Source organism: Bos indicus x Bos taurus, chromosome 15 (assembly GCF_003369695.1).
Source record: "Bos indicus x Bos taurus breed Angus x Brahman F1 hybrid chromosome 15, Bos_hybrid_MaternalHap_v2.0, whole genome shotgun sequence".
Classification (NCBI taxonomy): Eukaryota; Metazoa; Chordata; class Mammalia; order Artiodactyla; family Bovidae; genus Bos; species Bos indicus x Bos taurus.
The window spans coordinates 22,028,815-22,043,008 of record NC_040090.1 but is presented as its reverse complement, the minus strand read 5'-3'; the positions used below and the strand labels follow the sequence as shown (position 1 = coordinate 22,043,008).

At 37.2% G+C, this 14,194-nt stretch overlaps 1 protein-coding gene across 3 annotated transcripts in view; it reads right to left on the bottom strand.

The window, feature by feature from the left end:
• Positions 1-14,194, bottom strand: part of DCDC1 (doublecortin domain containing 1) — a 471,483-nt gene that overhangs the window by 283,535 nt on the left and 173,754 nt on the right. The window lies entirely within an intron of this gene.

The following is a 14,194-nucleotide window of genomic DNA, read 5'->3' as shown; positions in this document are numbered from 1 at the left end:
ATAATAATGATAAGAGTAACTGAGTATAGTGTTTTGAACTACTGGTCGACTAATGAGAAAAATTAAATTCTTTTGAGAGGAACAATATTTCAATTAATTGAGGTTTAAAACTAAATGTTCCCTATAATAAAAAAAAAAATGTAAATAATCAGCTGTGAAAATCATTCTTAACATGTGGATCATACCAAAACAGGCAACTAGTCAGATTTGGCTCATGGGCTATTGCTTAGCAACCCCTGTACTAGGACATGACCAACAAGAGTAGTACTATTAAACAGAAATCTAATGTGAGACACATATGCAATCTTAACTTGTCTAGTAGCCATATTTTTTAAAAGGTAAAAAGAACAGGTTAAACTTATTTTACTAATTTATTGAACCAAAATATTACCATTTAAACATATAATCAATACAAAAATTATTAATGAAATATTTTGCCCTCTTATTTCATGCCAACTATTTGAAATCCAGTGTGATTTTCATACAAACAGCATGTCTCAATTTGGACGAGTCATGTGTTAAATACAGCACAGCTCCAGAGAACAGGTCTGTTGGGGGCTAGAAAAGTAAAAACGAGAAAATCAGATCATATAGAATTTATGTTCAACTGAAGAGTATGAATTCTGTCTGAAGGTGGCAACTGCCAGTCAGCCCCACAAAATGTTGTCATGTGGAAAAGGGGTTTAGGATATTGTCAGATGTTCCAGATTTTCTGAGAAAACAAAATCTAATTTTACATTAAAATGTAACAATCTCCTGATTTCCAGATATCTGAAACTATTTATTTTTTTTAATTCATACATACTGTGCAGGTCAAACAAGTCAAACCTGCATACTAAATCTGGCCATGACTATCTCTATATCTGGGCTTCTCAGGTGGCACCAGCAGTGAAGAACCTGCCTGCCAATGCAGGAGATGCAGCTTCCAACCACGGGTTGGGAAGATAACCCTGGAGGAGGGCATGGAAACTCACTCTAGTATTCTTGCCTGGAGAGTCCCATGGACAGAGAAGCTTGGCAGACTACAGGCCATAGGATCACAAAGAGTCAATTGAAGGGACTTAGCACACACGCATCTCCACATTTATGTCCTCTATCCATGTCTGTCTTTTCAGTATCTAAGGTATAGTACTCATATGTGCTCAGTAAAATATAGGACCTTCAAGTTAAGGCAATAAATATCTGCCAGCAAAATACTTTTTAGTATGTCAAAGGGATGATAATAAGAACAATTATGGAAGCAATCATATCCACATTTTAAATCACCTTATAAAAGTAAGTTTACCTACTGGGAGTAGTCAATGGTGTTTTAAATAATAAAATTCTTCAATTAAAAGTATCCATAACCACAATAGCCAAAAGGTGGAAGCAACCTAAATGTGCATTGACAGAAGAATCAATAAACAAAAGGTGGGATCACAGGTTGTAGAATATCACTCAGCCATAAAGGAGGGAAATCTGATACATATTTTGATATGGAGAAACCTTGAAAACACTTTGCCAAGTGAAATAAGCCAAGCGTGTGTGCGTGTGTGCTAAGTCGCTTTAGTTGTGTCTAACTATTTGAGACCCATGTGCTGTAGCTCACCAGGCTCCTCTGTCCATAGGATTCTCCAGGCAAGGATACTAGAGTGGATTGCCATGCCCTCTTCCAAGTGATCTTCCCAACCCAGGGATTGAACTCATGTCTCCTGCATGTCAGGCAGATTCTTTACCCACTGAGCAACCTGGGAAGCCCCCAAGCCATGCACAGAAGGCCAATATTGAACAATGTCTTTTTGTTCAAATTGTGGTAAAACTCCTTTGGATGCTTAAAAGAGCTGGTAAGTTTGATTGATAATGAGCACTCTGTTTATATGCAAATAAGCCCTTCACATAAGTATCTGAGAATGCTTCAAAACTGTTGCTTTTGTGAGTATTACATGTAGTCCCTCCTAATGTTATTCTCATAATTATTGGGGATTTGTACAAATAACAATAATCCTTCCCTACCTGGAGGACTGTTAAGAAAATCAAATGAGATAACTTTAATCCAGAAAAATCACATCATAAACTACAAAGCACCATAGAAATATTTTTTATTATCAAATAGTTAATGAAGCAAAGGTCAAATTTTACCCTGATTACATCAGTATCGCATATTCTGAAGTCAAGTCTGAATTAGTAATATACCAAAATGGCTTGCTCTCCTCCAGCCAGACTTACAGTCAAAATAGTCTCCATTTCCTCTAATTCAGGTAGGGACAAAAAAACTACACTGGTATCCAATCTGGGATCTTCAAGTACAATTTCACAGGGCAAATGCTTCCCAAAACTATTTGGATACCTCCTCTGTGATCCAGCTAGATTTGCATTTATAGAGAATTCAGAGCAGGATGCTCCTAGCTCAATACTTCGAACATCTAGTATCAAAGAACTCTCATCTCCATTTTCCAATGCACCGTCTGTGTCTGGAATTCATTTCTGTGGCAGGTCATAGAGTCAAACACTATGATTGAGAAAGGAACTGTTATTCACAATGCAGGCAGTAAGTGTGAGCCCAGATTGCAAGGGCAATCAAATCTCATGCTTCAACAAAGAAAATGATCATTTGCAAGGTCAGAAAGGAATTTCCTCTTCTCCTTTAATAGGAAATACCAGGCAAATTGACGATGAATTGTGGGGGTGGGGGGAGGGGAAATTTATCTTGGTTCTAAAATACAAAGTATTCATGATGCTCCTTTTACCAAAAAGATCAATGGATTAGCCATGTAGGTGGCATGATCTTCTCTGAAAGGTCTGTATCCCATGTATGTGTCTCCTATCATTCAATGCAATATACGTGCCTGGTAATAACCTCAAAACAATTCTTGAGTTGATGGTCATAATAATGGAATTTGATTTCCATTAATTCATTAATTTCTGATGACCTTAATGCAGCAACACTTCAGCAATTCATTTTACTGTCACTTTAGTTTCCTTAAAATTTGCAGTTTTCATAACATAAAAAACTTATTAATCAATGATTATCAGCACTTTAACCATTATGTAAGATTCACTTTCAATACGCTGAATATAAGTAAATACGTTTGTTTCATGAATAAAGTTCCTTAGACTAATCATATATTTTTAAATATATATCCTTTAATATCTTTTTGGTTATGCTGAAAAATCTAATCAATATACATTATTAATGTTTATCATTTATACTTTTTAATGCTTGTTTTTACTATACTATTACATATAAGACTGAGAATTCATACTTCAGAGCTTCCCAAGTTATGCTACTAATTGGTTTGTGACAATCAATAACCTTTTATCTTAGCATATAGAAATTTCCTACTATGTAACTGGGATATGCTTTGTCTATTGGCACTGTCCCACAGTTCTGTGGGGGATTACAGGTGTGCTTATAATAACGTGAATTATAATTGAAAATTTTACCTCTTTGCCTTAAAAAGCTACCAGTTTTTAAAAGATCACCCTTGATTTTCTAGAGGGTTGCTGCTGTTGCTACTGCAGTTGATCTTGAACCTGAGTTCCAAAGTCCCCAGGAGAGCAATGTTCAAGAAGATGTTAGTACCTGATTCTACCAGCAGGTACTACTTGAATATCCAGGGTTACTCATATCCCAGAATGACAAAAGAATGGTTTAAGGAAGGGCATTTGTTGAAAGGTAACAAATAATGCTGTGAAACATTTTTCAAAAATTCTTTATTACAGAATCCAGCATTGTTTAGAAGAATGCCAGTCCTGGATCTACTTCCTTACACCCCTGAATGAACAAAGGATCCACAATGATAAAATCTCCATTTATTTCCAGCACTGACTGTGTGTTTATTTCTGTAAAAGTTTGATTATGAGTAAACAGCACAGCCTCCATCCAATCCTTACTGTTTCTAGGAATTCGTTATGCTTGTACGCAGTTTAGAAATAATGGAATTTTATTAAAATTCATTAAAGCATTTCAGGAATTAAAAAAAAAAAAAAAGCTTTCCCTCTTTCTTAGCTATTAGCTGCCTTTTTTTTTTCCGCCATACTCAGCCTGACCCAGCCTGTGAAGCTGGAAGTTGGCAGCTGTGATTGCAGTACAGATTTCACACAGTGTAATTACTGCAGTGACACCAGCACTGAGAGGTACAAAGGAAAAGAAGAGGCCCTACAGGTTATTAGCACTAAACACTGGGAGAAATCAAACGGGGAGTCAATGCGTAATTTCGAGGCCTATCAAGCCTCATCAGGAACAGCAGGGAGGAAAGTGCTTCACTTCATCATCTCACTCTCTGACTTTTGTTGAAAATTACAGTAATTAAAAAAGAGCTAAGTACTTCTCAGGCAAGGGGTCTTTTCTTTACCCATCACCTTTTAGTTGGCTGCTGATTCCGTGTGACCTTTTCCTTGGCTCTGTCTATCGCAGTCAACACGGATCTTTGTTGAATGGCTCTCTGAAACCTAATTACTATCTGCTGGGTGATGCGGTATTGATCAGAAAAGGTGGCACAGCAAAATAAGAGTACCAACACTGTGGCCCCGGCAATCGAAAAGTAATTCCAGCCCCACAGAAACGGCCCTTCCATCCCACTTATTAGGAGCAGCTGTGATGTTGCCCAATCGATATACCACACTGGATTGCTTCTTTGACTAAAAAGCCATCTTTTTTTTTTTTTTTAAGTCAGGTACAATCAGCGGCCTCTGACTTCAAAAGACTTTGCCCTAATGCACTGTGTGAGTGAACAAATTCTATGTTGGCAAACATCTTTAGTACCAGGAGTGGTGGTGGTGTTTTTTTAATTTAGTACATTTGTTTAGCATCATAATGGCGTATCAATGTGGCTGATCCATCCAGTAAAGCATCAACTCTGACTTTTAACAAAAGAGGCCATGAGATATTATACCCTATCAGAAAGAAAATGCTCAGATACATTGGGAAGCATAAACTAATCTAAATGGGATGGTTTAGTACTAAAAACTTCATCATATTTTAACAACGAAGAAATGAACAAAAATGAACAAAAAAATGAAGTTTTCTAAAATGCAAGAGTAATTAACCTTGTGTTTAAGTACATAAAACAAGTGAAAGCTGAGTTTGGATTAATTGATTTTTAATAAGTAGAGAAACTGAGTAGTGTTATGGGGGAGAATATTTTTTAATCACTTTGTTATTTCAAGGAAAGGAAAACAAATGCATTCTATTTGCATTAAATGAAAGATAAACGTTCAAATTTCTTTAAATTCCAGCATTTACAATTTGGTATTTTGGTAATTATATCTAAGTTGTGATAAAGTTGATTAAGTTGTGAATAAGTTGTGAATTGTTTGGAGTTTGAGTAACCCTTATACAGAATTTTGCAACTGGGGATACCTAATTAATCATACAAAACTGCTGTCATAAATAGTCTAAGAAGAACTCAGTTTCTGTTTTCTGACATCTCTAGCTTGAACAAGCAACATAAGATGGGAAGAGATTTCACCTACAATTATTTTATTTGTTACTAAAAATTGCATCATACTTCCAATCTCTCATATATTTGAATAATATGATTCAAATATATCATGTTTATTTAAAATATCTTGTCAGCTAAATCATCACTATCTGCATGAAAGTCATACCATTGATGTGGCCTATCATTTGTGTATAAGAGATTATTTAAAGATAATAACAGGAACTTGATAAATCAAAAGCATCAATGAATTACTCAAGAATTTTGCCTATAACTATTATTGCAATTTTCTTTCCAAGAATATAATTCCACAAAATAACTGCTGCATAACTCTAAGACCAAAATTACAATTATGAAAAGTGAAAGTGAAACTCTTAGTCACCCAGTCCTATCTGACTCTTTGCCATGCCGTGGACTGTAGCCTCTGCCCATGGAATTCTCCAGGCAAGAAAAATGGAGTGGGTTGCCATTCCCTTTTCCAGGGGATCTTCCCAAACCAGGGATTGAACCCATGTCTCCCACACTGCAAGCAGATTCTTTACCATCTGAGCCATCAATTACAAGTATACTCCCTACTTTATTAGAGACGTGGGTTTCATCCATCTATACATGTTTAATGGCTTCCCAGATGGCTCAAGTGGTAAAGAATCTCCCTGCAATGCAGGAGACACAGGAAATGCAGGTTTGATCCCTGGGTCAGGAAGATCCCCTGGAGAAGAAAATAGTGAACCACTCCAGTATGCCTGGAAAATCCCATGGACAGAGAAGCCTAGTGGGTTACAGTCCATAGGGTCACAAAGAGTTGGACATGACTAAGCATGCATACATGTACATGTTTAAAGGCAATCATAAAAATTAGCACAGTTGTGAAATCTGAGCTAGTGAAAATTCCAGCTATACCTTTTACTTTCCAAATAAATTCTACATCATCCCCTTTGACTTTTTTTTTTTCAGTTGTTCCATGTGGCATGCGATCTTAGTTCCCAGGCTAGGGATCGAACCTGTGCCCCCTGCATTTGGGATACAGAGCCTTAACCAATGGACTGCCAGGGAAGTCCCATAAATGTGTTTTAAATATTAAAGGGCTATTTTAACCCAGTTTTGCTTCCATCTATGAATAAAGTAAAATAACACAGTGAGATCACTCTGGTTATGTGGGAATGGAATGGTTGGCCAAAGTAACTGAGGAAGAAAAACCTTCTAAGGAAAGGTAAATAGTTTGTCATTAAATCCTGTAAATATGATAGTTATGTGAGGTTTGCCCCAAATTTAGAACATACATAATGCTCAAATCCTGGGAATGTTTACTATTAGAGGTAGAAATAATTTTTGTTGTTTAGCCACTGAATCATATCTGCCTCTTTTGTGATCCCGTGGACTATATAGCCTGCCAGGCTCCTCTGTCCATCTTCCCTGGGATTTCCCAGGCAAAAATACTGGTGTCGGTTGCCATTTCCTTCTCCAAGAAATAATTTTGCATCCTATTAAAAGTTTCAGAGATTACTAATATAAATTATGATTAATTCAAGTCTTGTGGTCAGGCAGCATACACCCACATATGTGTTATCTTGTGATGGAGGAATATTATTATTATGGTTTTTATCTTTTACTATTTTAAATAAAATTTTTTACTTCAGAACAAAATAGAGTTTTACAGAAATTATGTAGTTGATTCACTTCATTGTATAACAGAGACTAACACAACACTGTAGAGCAATTATACTCCAATAAAAAAAAAAAAAAAAACACAGAGAGTTCCCCTGTATACTACTACTCAATTTCCTCTACTATCAATATTACATTACATCTTACATTAGTATGGTACCTTTGTCACAAGTAACAAACCAACATTGATACAATATTTTTAACTAAGTCCATACTTGATTCAGATTTCCTTAGATTTCACCTAATGTTCTTTTTCTGTTCTAAGATCCCATCCAGGATACCACATTGCATTTAGTCGTCATGTCTCCTTAGGACTCCTCTTGGTTGTGACAGTTTCTCAGGCTTTTTTGTTCGTTATTGATGACTTGAAAGTCTTGGGATTACTGGTCAGGTATTTTAAAGAATGTTCCTCAACTGCAATTTATCTGATATTTGTTCTTATGATTAGATTGTGGAATTCCACAGAGGTAAAGTGCTGTTTTCATCACATCACATCAAAGGTGCATATTATCAGCATGGCTTATCACTACTGTGTCAACTTTATGACCTGGCTGAGGGAGTGTTTATCAGGTTTTCCTACCGTAAAGTTGTGAGAGCTGGACCATAAAGAAGGAAGAACGACAAAGAATTGATGCCTTTGAACTGTGGTGCTGAAGAAGACTCCTGAAAGTCCCTTGGACAGCAACGAGATCAAACCAGTTAATCTTAAGGGAAATCAACCCTGAATACTTCGTTGGAAGGACTGATGCTGAAGCTGAAGCACCAGTATTTTGGTCATCTGATACAAACAGCCAACTCATTGGAAAAGTCCCTGCTTCTGGGAAAGATTGAGGGCAGGAGACCAAAGAGTTAGAGGATGAGATGGCTAAATAGCATCACTGATACAATGCACATGAGCTTGGGCAAACTTCGAGAGATGGTGACAGACAGGGAGGCCTGGCATGCTGCAGTCCATGGGGTTGCAAAGAGATCAACATGACTGAGCAACTGAACAACTGTAAAGTTACTCTTTTGTTTCCCTTTCATAAAGTAATCTTTGAAAGAAAGCCACTATCACAGATCGCGCTTAAGCAGTGGAGAGTTACGCTCCACCTTCTTGACCATACAGTGCCTATATCGATTATTTAGGATTTTTTGGCAGAATCTGTTGATTCTCCCTTATTTATTTGTTTGTTTTCATATTGTCATCAGCAAAGCCCAAGAAAATTCCCAGGAAATAAGAATAGAATCTGGATAATAAACTCGAACCCTCTTGTTTCCTCTTTTCTCTGTGTCTGTGCTAGTTTCACTGCTGATAAGGTGCCCCACGCAGAGACCTTGAACCTGGTCCTTCAGACCAGAATTTCTAGTGCAGAAGTGCCACACATGGCCGCGGGATGCATGTGGAGTCTGCACTGTGATCGGAGATTGAGCAGCACAGCTGCACCAGCCCTGAGAGAACGCCACCTTCCCCCAGGCTCTGAGGGAAATAGAGCCCCACCCCACAGCCCGTTGGGGAGAGCATTCTAGAACACAAACATGTACCTTTTCAACCTTTGATCAAAGAACAAAACTTTCATTGACTTTTCAATTGAACTCATTCACTGGCTCCGATGACACTGGGCAGGAGAACCCTAGCTGGGGTCCTACTCAAAATGGTAGGTAACAACATCATTACAGACTTACAGATATTTATTTTACACATTGGGTTACAGCTTTGACTATTGGGAGCTCTTCTGGTTGGTTTCTACGTCTCTTTGACACACTCCCACTGTTGTATGTGTTTTGAGCAGTTTTTTCTTTTAAGCACTATAAGATGCTCCAGGAAATTCATGTATGTCCTGCCTCAGTCCTAGAATCTAACAGTTCTCCTAGAATCCTTTGTTTCTTTTATTGAAGAACAAAATTAGAAACCAAAATCTGGACACTAGGAGTATTATTCCTTTTAGGCAGTTTCAGCCGACTGACCAAGCTATATATATATTTATAAATATTTCTATATGTAACCATCTGTATCTATATTAGAGTTCTAAACATGAGTTCACACTAATGTCTCCAACTCTGATCCACCGACACATGGATGATTCCAGCCTTCTTCCCTTGCTTGTTTGTAACCTCCCATTTCATAGTTAAAAAAAAAAAAATCCTGCCTGCCTCAGTCTGTCATGTATTTATTTGATTCCAATATACACATACAATGTTTCCAGAATTATAATCCCAGATACCTGTGAAAAACAACTTTATCAATAGAATATGTGCTTATGGCCAATTCCTTTTGGATTTAATTTTATCGACTTTACTCTTCCAGTTACTTAGATCAGTATCTTTTCTTCCCATCCCTTCCAGTGAAGATTGTTTCATACATTTGTAATGTAGGTGATTCTTTTGTCACAGTCTGTATTACATCCTAGAATCCCCCAATGTTCTAATTTACATTACATTTTTCTGTAAAGTTCTATGGGTTCTGCTATAAAAGTCCATAGATACAAATTAAATATAAAATTTAGCATCCAATTCATTTTTGTACTTCATTTCACAGCATTTAAATTAGTCCAGTTCACACATAAAATAGTTGCAAACGGTAATAATTTTAAATACCTTTCCTTGAAATTTCAGACCATTCTTCAACAAAACAAACTCAGAAAGTTGAAAGAGAATAAAAGACAAAAATGTTTCAAAGTTATATCGCTAACAACATGGAACAACTGCTTGACTTTCTAATCACAAATAATAAAGTTGGGGGATAAGTTAATACATATTAAAGTTAGGTAAAAACATCACCAAGAACTTACAAAAAGCAATGACACTGAACTCATGTCCTGATAGCTACACACAGTAGCTACAGTATAAATACCAAATTAACTCTAGTAAAATGGGAAATGAATAGGTTAGATTTAGGAACTGCATTCACTGCTGCTATAATCATACTATACAGTTAGATTGTTTGTTTTATAGGATTTTACCATGATGTGATATGGCACTGAATAAGTGAATTTTGCCCCATCACAAGCATATTTATTTTGTAAATTCAGCCGAATCTTCCCTGGCATTGAACTCAGCAGGGTACAAGGATACTACAAAATAAAGCTTGCTATATAGTTTTTTGCATGTAGAGCCTAAATTATTGTAAAGGTCATTCTAGTACTATTAATCGATGGCATATTTAAAAGAAATTCAAACCTGTGCACACACATGCATGTGTGCTAAGTCACTTGAGTCGTGTCCAACTCTTTGCGACCCTATGGACAGTAGCCTGCCAGGCTCCTCTGTCCATGCGATTCTCCAGGCAAGAACACTGGAGTGTGCTGGTGCCCTCCTCCAGGGGATCTTCAGAATCCAGAGGTTGAACCTGCATCTCCTGCATTGGCAGATGCATTCCTTACCACTAGTGCCACTTGGAAAGCTCCATCCATGCACATGGTACATATTAATATTAAAACGAGGGGCTAATTCCCTTAATACACACAGTTTCTACAAACCAACAAGAAAAATACTAAAAATGAATGCGTAAAGGATGTGAAGAAAAACATTTAAGAAATGAAAATGTTCAATGGCTTTTAAACATACAAAAATATTTAACATAATTTATAAGAAGAGAAAGGCAAAATAGAGCTCAATGAGATTGTTTACCTATTAGACTGACAAAAATTAAAAACAATAGTGCATAGGGGCAGGGGAGCCTGGTGGGCTTCTGTTTATGGGGTCGCACAGAGTCGGACACGACTGAAGCGACTTAGCAGCAGCAGCACTCTCCTGTACTACTGTCTTGGAAGGCACTTTGATAATATCTATAATGATTTGATTTTTTTAGTTAACAAGTCTACTAAGAATACTACCTATACGTACTCATCAGTTCAGTTCAGTCGCTCAGTCGAGTCTGACTCTGTGACCCCATGGATCGCAGCACGCCAGGCCTCCCTGTCCATCACCAACTCCCGGAGTTCACCCAAACTCATGTGCATCGAGTTGGTGATGACATCCATTCATCTCATCCTCTGTTGCCCCCTTCTCCTCCTGCCCCCAATCCCTCCCAGCATCAGAGTCTTTTCCAATGAGTCAACTCTTCGCATGAGGTGGCCAAAGTATTGGAGTTTCAGCCTCAGCATCAGTCCTTCCAATGAACACCCAGGACTGGTCTCCTTTAGGATGGACTGGTTGAATCTCCTTGCAGTCCAAGGGACTCTCAAGAGTCTTCTCCAACAACACAGTTCAAAAGCATCAATTCTTCTTCACTCAGCTTTCTTTATAGTCCAACTCTCACATCCATACATGACTACTGGAAAAACCAAAGTCTTGAAACAGACGGACCTTTGTTGGCAAAGTAATATCTGCTTTTTAATATGCTGTCTAGGTTGGTCATAACTTTCCTTCCAAGGAGTAAGTGTCTTTTAATTTCATAGCTGCAATAACCATCTACAGTAATTTTGGAGCCCAAAAAAATAAAGTCTGACACTGTTTCCACTGTTTCCCCATCTATTTCCCATGAAGTGATGGGACCGGATGCCACTCATACACAGCCGCAAAAAGTGTACACATGAATAGTCACTGCAGCATTGTTTATAATAACCAAAGATTGAATAAAAACCCAATGTTTATCAATAGGGGGCTGGCTAGATAAATTATGATAAATCCATAAACTATAAATCAGATATACAAGGCACAAATGCTCCTCAAAATACATTGTTTATAGAAAATAAGGTAGCATACAGTGTAAATAAATAGGCTGGAATTAGTGGAGAAAGAAAAGGAAAAGAAGGAGAAGAAGAAAGAGGAGGAAGAGAAGAGAGGTGATACATACTTACAAGCTTGTTCATGAACAGAATATTTCTGGAAGAATACCCAGGGGGACTAATGTTGCTTCTAGGGGTTGGGGAAAGGCAGAGTTCTTTTACTTAGTACACTCTTTTGTATTCTTCCAAGAATTTTGAGTAGCTTTTGTTCTGGACTATCTTTTCAAGAAAGTCTGAATAGTGAACAGCTTGAAAGACAGGAGTAGCATCATCCTCTGGAGAACAGATTCGTTTCCTAAACAGAATCATAGAGAAAATAGCTCCTTCTCTCTCTAGCGCAAAGACTGGGCAGGTTTGCTAGTTATCTTCTTATACAACTAGAGGTTTCCAACTTTGGGGTTCCTTAACTGTGATACAAACTTACTGCTGGGACATTATCCACCTGGGCCACTCTGCGTTGCCCCCATCAGACCTGAGGGTAATGGGGAGCCAAGGTGAATGTGAAGTTCATGACTCTTACTGAGCTGTGAGTAACAAAGTCCACTGTCTGTAATCCAAGAGTCTCGAGTGTTCTGCACATCGTGAAGTTGTGGTGGTCTTGCTTGCAAATAGGGTAGAAACCTCAGACTTTTCAGTTCTTGACAAACTTCACTGTGACTCTTCACAAGTCCTTTCATAATTTTCTGGCTTTTAAAATGTTTCTAGACTTTGATTTTTTATTATTGCTCAAGGTCCACTGAGTTGGGATACTTCATTAAAAGACCAGAAAGATAACTTAAGATTATATTTTAAATATCTTGTTGGGTCTTTGAAACTGTATTATTAATAAAAACAGATTAAATAAAAAGTGAGCCTATTGTGTTTGTAGATTAAATACTTCATACAACTGCTTTGTTTCAAAATTTAAAGCCCATATACACAAAAATGAATATAAGATTGATACAAAATAAGGAAAAGTTTAAAAGGAAGAGTATAAGAAATAAGCAAAATGACTTTTTTACTTTCCCCTGTATCATTGTCACACCTTCAGTTAACTAAATATGTGTGCTATTGTTTGCCTCACGTCTCCCCTGCAAGACTCTAAGCTCCATGAGAATAGGAATTGTGTTTGTCTTGTTTACTGTGAAAGATACTTGCCACACAGCAGATGCTAATACATGTTTTTTTTCTCCAAATAAAGAGAAAGAGGGGGAGCACAAAATTATGGTTAGCCTATATGCCTCTCTCACTAACAGAGAACTTGAGCAATGTGCCTGGTTAAAACAGTGTATTTCCCAGCCTCCTTTGGAAACAAGAGTGGCCAACGAGATATAAATGCAAATACTGGGATTTCCAAGAAAACTCTTTATGCTCTACCACACTTTCCCCTTCTTGGTCCTTGGAATATACATGATGACTAGAGTCCCAGTAGTCCTTGGACGTTGAGAGGAAAGCCAAAGAATGTCAGAGACTTCAGCTTTGATATCCTTGAGCTCCTGAACTAACGTCAGCAACTGTCTTCCTCCAGAATTCTCATCTAAAGATTTAAGCCACAGTTAAGTAGGTTGTCTCTGATATTGCAGTCAGATCTAATACTAATTATTACAGTCCATGAAACACATGTCATGAATTTCTATAAATGGAACTATTATGCAACTATGTTTCCCTCCATTAGTGGTGAGAAAGTGGTTGGAGAAGGAGCCATAAATTTGAAGTATTGAAATTGTTGAAGTATAAACTTAAGAAAAGTCATTGGATATCCAAGAAAACATAACAGAAAGTAATTCTTAACCATAAGTCAATATGAGATTTTAAAAACTATTAAAAAAATCATTGGTCTTAAAATGTTGATTTGTTCAAAGTTAGTTTTTCAGTAAATATTTTCACACCCCAAACATCACCCTTAAAATGTTTAATAAGGCAAACTTTTGTCAGCTTTTTGCCATTTTATTTCTTGGACTCTTTTCTTCATCTTTTAGATTTTACCAGTCACTAAGCCTTTGTGAAAATTCTCAGATTACAACTTTCTATTTCCAGAAAAAACACCCTAGGCTAGGCTTCAATCTTCTAATCCATAATTACTATAATTGCTTTCCAAATGGTCTTTTCCAACTCCCCATTTCATCTATCTATCTCATCTAATCTCATCTCAAATCCTTTCATTTCATTATGCTATTTTCTGCGTACAGAACACTGACCGTAGATTCTAAACCACACTCATTTTACTCTTATACATCTTAGCTCTCCACTAAGTGGTGACATCATGGGAAGATACTATGTCTATACTTTTGCATTGTTCTCAATCCTGTCTTCATAGTAGAACCATCTGGAGAGCTTTTGAAAAATTACTGACTCCCCAGGCCAACCCCTAAAGATTCCAATTCAATTCATCTGAGTTAGGCTCAGGCACTCACATCTTTT